The sequence below is a fragment of the Dermacentor silvarum genome, chromosome 7, assembly GCF_013339745.2.
Source record: "Dermacentor silvarum isolate Dsil-2018 chromosome 7, BIME_Dsil_1.4, whole genome shotgun sequence".
Taxonomy (NCBI): domain Eukaryota; kingdom Metazoa; phylum Arthropoda; class Arachnida; order Ixodida; family Ixodidae; genus Dermacentor; species Dermacentor silvarum.
In genome coordinates, this window is record NC_051160.1 from 155,714,136 (window position 1) to 155,719,180 (window position 5,045).

At 43.0% G+C, this 5,045-nt stretch overlaps 1 long non-coding RNA gene across 1 annotated transcript; it reads left to right on the forward strand.

Moving 5' to 3' along the window:
- Positions 1-883: 883 nt before the first annotated feature.
- Positions 884-4,246, forward strand: LOC125946584 (uncharacterized). Its single transcript, XR_007467677.1, has 3 exons — positions 884-1,310; positions 2,390-2,493; positions 4,064-4,246. It is a non-coding gene; the product is annotated as an uncharacterized LOC125946584 (long non-coding RNA).
- Positions 4,247-5,045: the final 799 nt, after the last annotated feature.

Below are 5,045 nucleotides of genomic sequence, written 5' to 3' on the forward strand. Positions count from 1 at the left end.
TTTCCTACTTCAAAAAAAAAAGGTTGTTCTACAGTGACTGGTACTCGAACCCGGGACTTCTGCGTGTGAGGCACAGACGGTGCCACTACTCCCATATTACAGTAGCACTATCAGGAACTATACAATGCCTAGACTTTCTGACATGTCGTAAGGCCATTTATTTGTTTTCACGACGCTTACCTTCTTTCGGAATTCGGCTTCTTAAGAAACCTTTCCTTTACGATTTTATGCAGACTATACACAAAACTCTCGCAAATGCAGTACCTGCGGTCACTGTTAAAAGAACCTTTCTTTTCAAAACTGCGCGTGATTGTTGTGTTGATATATTGGCGGGATTCGTACGGCAGCAAGGATTCCGTAAATGCTTGCTTGGGCACAGAAGTGAATAATTTACGATTGTCAGTTTACTGAGTAGTCAGTTGTGTACCTGGCATGGCCGTATCTGTTTGTTTGCGCTTGCGTGCAAGCAGTACGCCTGTTGCACTTCAGCCGAAGCTTCAGCTGCTGTAGCACGCCAGCCATCCCCACGGTTTGTTACCTTTATTCCTGACGCTAAGAGGAAATATGGTCTCACCAATTCAAGATGAGGGCACATATTCTCGAAAACATTACACTTGGCGCCATAATTAACGTGTATGTGGGCGGTGATCACGGATATGTGCTCGGTAAGTGTCATATTAGCCCGTAGACCGTCCGTCATTTCAAGCAGACGGAGCCGCACGGGCGGCGCGTGGATTGGCTCATGCTTCAGGTACGACTTCCCTTGAGTGACAAATGCGAATCTCGAAGGCTATGCTCCTGAAGCGATGCGAATCGGGGAGGCAGGCTCCTTTTTGTTAACCGCAGTGTGGCGCTGCTGCAGTGTTTTGTTCAATAAATCCAATCCAATCCAAGTTGCTGTAGTTTATGGACCACGTTGGCTGTGCGCGAGTGCTTGTTGCAGTGAGGCGGTAGTTGAATTTTATATTAGAAGTGCCTAGGCAAAATGTGCTTCTTATCGTGTGCATTAACCATCACACAACCTCTGGACTCGTGAAACACCGTGCGTTCGCCGTGTGTTTCGAGCGATACGCCAGTGTCAACAGTGTCTTACAGCGCCCGTCCGAGCTGCTTTTGTTCCCGCCTGCCTGCGCTCTCTCGTGAAAAGCCTGGTACTGGGGCTTCATCACAGTGTATGGAAGAATTTGTTGTAGGTTGTGCGTTCGTGGTGCTGTAGTTCATCGGCAGCTCTACAGTGTTTGCGCCCGAAAGAGAGTTGGTGCCACGGTACCTGTGGGACGAAGGAGTGTTTGCTGACTACGTCTTGAAAGGTAAGCAAGTTTGGCGCTTGTGCGCGTTGTAGCTTATGGTTCATGTAATGAGCTTTGTGCAACTGAGCGTAAGTTGTCCATGTTTCTGTGCACATTTAGTAAGATATTTTACGAAAGCTTCTGTTGATGTTATCGCGTACTTGCATTTTCCTGTGAAGTATGCTACCCCGTCTGATTGCTCTGACTGAATGGGAACACAATTATGGAAACACTGAAAGGTACTGTTTGTTGGGTAGTTTCCCGGCAGAAAATTATTCCTTATATAAGAATTTCCGCGAGTACACTGCAGGTGTGTACACGTCGATGTGTCATGGGCTTCACGCGTTGGCACAGTATAGCTATGTTTGACGCTTGCGTACATATTAGCTTGTATGAAGATTTTTTTTTGTATATAGTTTACTTTGAAGGCCCGCGTCGCGAGAACCTGTCTGTATTCTATATTGAACTATAGAACCTGTCGTGTTCTATATTGCGAGGCAGATATACGCCGATATTGCAATGACGAGGTTTCTTTTTAATCGAGACCTCTGAATCAGACGCTGGATTTTACTATACATATTCATCTACAGAACAGTAGGCCAGCTCTTCCAGTCATAGGTAATGACTGTGCCTTGCAGTAATAAAGTAATGGCTGCGATTTCGTGGCGATACTTTGCGCTGTATCCTACGTCATTCTTACCACCCACCGTGAACGGCCGGCTATTCCAGTTCATAACACCGGCGGCGCGTCGGTCAAACCTCTGACGAAGACCGAGAAGGAATACCATCGCCATACAAACACGCCCTAGGGTTCAAAAGACTTTTCATGTGCTGAATATTTTTTTTTTCATAATCCAATGCTCATTTTGCTTTATTAAATATTTGAGTTTCGGTGATTTTCCTGGTAGTCTTATGTTTGCTGCATTCCAACATTGAATCGCACTTGTTGCAACATAACCGTGTAACCTCCTGAGATATAATGGAGAGATTCGTACGAGACGCACATTAATGTAGCTGCTAGTGTGAGGCTCCTTGCAATTCAGTATTAGACTGATATGACAGGTTTCCAGATTCACATTGCAATAAATTATTCATTGCAGTTGAAGGCTATGCGGATTCTGGAGGCATTCCACAGGAACCTGCAGCACTGCTGCAAGCTGGAGAGCACCACTATAAAGCACCTGATCTGCGTGCTTTTACAAAGGTGCGTACAAAACTGTCATTGCCTTGTGTGTTGTAGGATATGTTTCTGTAATATGCAATCATTTTACTGTGTGTGTCATTTTCATGATTTCTAGTGGCAAATCACTTGCATTTCACTTTTGGTCATCTGGAGGGCCCTCAGTTTAATGAACTTACCTTTTACTAGCCTCCTCTGAGCTAAATATAACTCTGACTTGAGTAACTGCATGATATACTCTGTACAGACTGTATATTAATCTAGTCAGATTGCCTTTTTAAGATAATCGTTGAGAAGCATGAGGTCTCGAGATGTTTATCTTTTTGTCAATTTTATTATGCAGTATTGTGAAGCTCACTTCTCACACTATTGCCTGTGCGCCTATATTGTTCCCTCTAATCGGTCACACTTATGTATTGTGTACCGTACTTCATCTCTTAAAATTAGCATACAAAAAGCAAGATTTTCTTTATTAGGTAGCTGCTGAATCCCTAGCCACTGTATGAGCAGGTAATTCCTCAAGCATATAACAAACCAATAACCTTTTAATGTGACAAGTTCGATATGCACCCGAAGTGCAGGTTGGCTTCAAGCAGGAAGCTGGTCTCCTTTGTATTTTACAGAAATTTGAGGTGGTAACGCAAACTGCTAAATCACAACAATCCACACAGTGCAGTATAGTTGCAAGCCACCACGACAGTGCAGCTGAACGCTGAGTGTTCATCGTTATGTTGGCACTTTTTTTTCTGTGGGCAGTAGTTGCAAGCCATGACAGTGCAGCTGAGGCTTTTTTTCAGCGTGTCTCTGCCCTTCTACAGTAGACATTGGATAAAGCTTGTTCTTTGCTGTCACTTATCTGAAATGCAAACAATCCTTTTTGCTTTTTCTTTCATATTACTTGTCAGTTGCCTAATACACAAGCTTCCGGTGACATGGTAACAGTGCTGACTACTGCCCAGAACATGTGTGCATCTGTGGTTTGTGGTACCACATGCTCACTGCCTCGGATTTACTGAGATGTCATAGGGAAGCTTGCTTCATGCTCAAGCTGCCCTGCACTTGGTGGAAATATTGAAATAGTCACTCTTTAATATAATAATTTGTTGTGGTTTTAGCAAATTGAGTTTTCAAACTGTGAATAATGTGCACTAGAAGGTCTATAAAAAAGTTTTGTACCACCTAAAGACATGGTTTAGGCAAAAAGTGTTTTATGCATGTCATCGCATTTATTGAGTTCGGCATATCTCGCTGAAGCCATTCTAAAACCTTTGAGTATCTTTACTGTAACTGATTTACGGCTACTTTACACAAGTGTACGATTCCTACATGTAACACATGCATATTATGTGCAGCAGTTTTGCTTCAGTCACTTTTTGGGTGGCATTCCAATACCCACAAGGACGTCGCCCAAAAAGAAGCTTTGCACCCCAGAGGTGTGAATGCCATTCTAAGTATGTGTGGCAAGGCAGTCAGTTGAAATCTTCGTTTTGATTGTGGGTCATTTGAAGTCAAATTCTTGTGTATGACTGCATCATGCTATCTCGTCCAGATACAATTCATAAGGCTAACTATTATTGCATTTTTCCTCCTTTAGGCTTGCAGCAAGAGGGATATCAAGAACACGGGAGATGTCAAGACCACATTATAGTCACTGCTTGCTTGTGGTTTCTGAGGGCATGTATGAAAGGGTTGGAAAATAAACATCAGTGTTTGAAAAGATCGGTGTGTTTCGCCAACACGTACATACTTTTATATGTACAAGGTTGCATCAGAACAGTACCAGACAATTTTTAAAAATGCTGGAAAAAGTAGATAAATGTCACCAGGATGTTTCTAGGGTGAGCAACAGAAAGTTGGAAAAATGTTACAAGAATGTTTCTAGAGCAAGCAACAGGAAGTTAGAAAAAAGTTACAAGGATGTTTCTGGGGCGAACAGCAAAAAGTAGGAAAAAAGTTACTAGGATCTTTCTAGGTCAAGCAACAGAATGCTGGAAAAAGTTACAAGGATGTTTCTAGGGCGAACAGCAAAAAGTAGGAAAAAAGTTACTAGGATGTTTCTAAGAAGTAAAAAGATACCCTGCTTTTAATGTTTGAAGGATGTTCATTCTTCGTTTAAGGAAAGTTTGTAAATAAAATTTTAATTGAATATCGGTGGCCAATAGTAAACAGGATGTTGGTATGAAGTATTGAGGAAATTTATAAACGGTTTGAGAACCTTCAATAGACCGTTGGTAGGTTTTAGTAACATTTGTCTAAAAAAATTTAATTGAAAGTTACTAGAATTTTTTGTAAGGGTAGGTAATCGCTCCCGGCTGGGGTTGCGGCAATTCGGGAAGTCCGAGCGATTGCTGGATTTCCTCCCGTACGATATCGGCGATGGAAGCAACTTCAGGCTGCGACGACGGTAGCAACTTCTGCAGCTCTTCGCGTACTATCGCCCTGATGGTGTCTCGTAGGTCGTCGGAGAGTCCTTGGACTTCGGCGTACTGTGGCGTCGAACGGCGATTGTATTGCCGGTTGCGCATGTCCAGTGCTTTCTCGATCGTCGTAGCCTCCGAGAGAAAGTCTTGGACTGT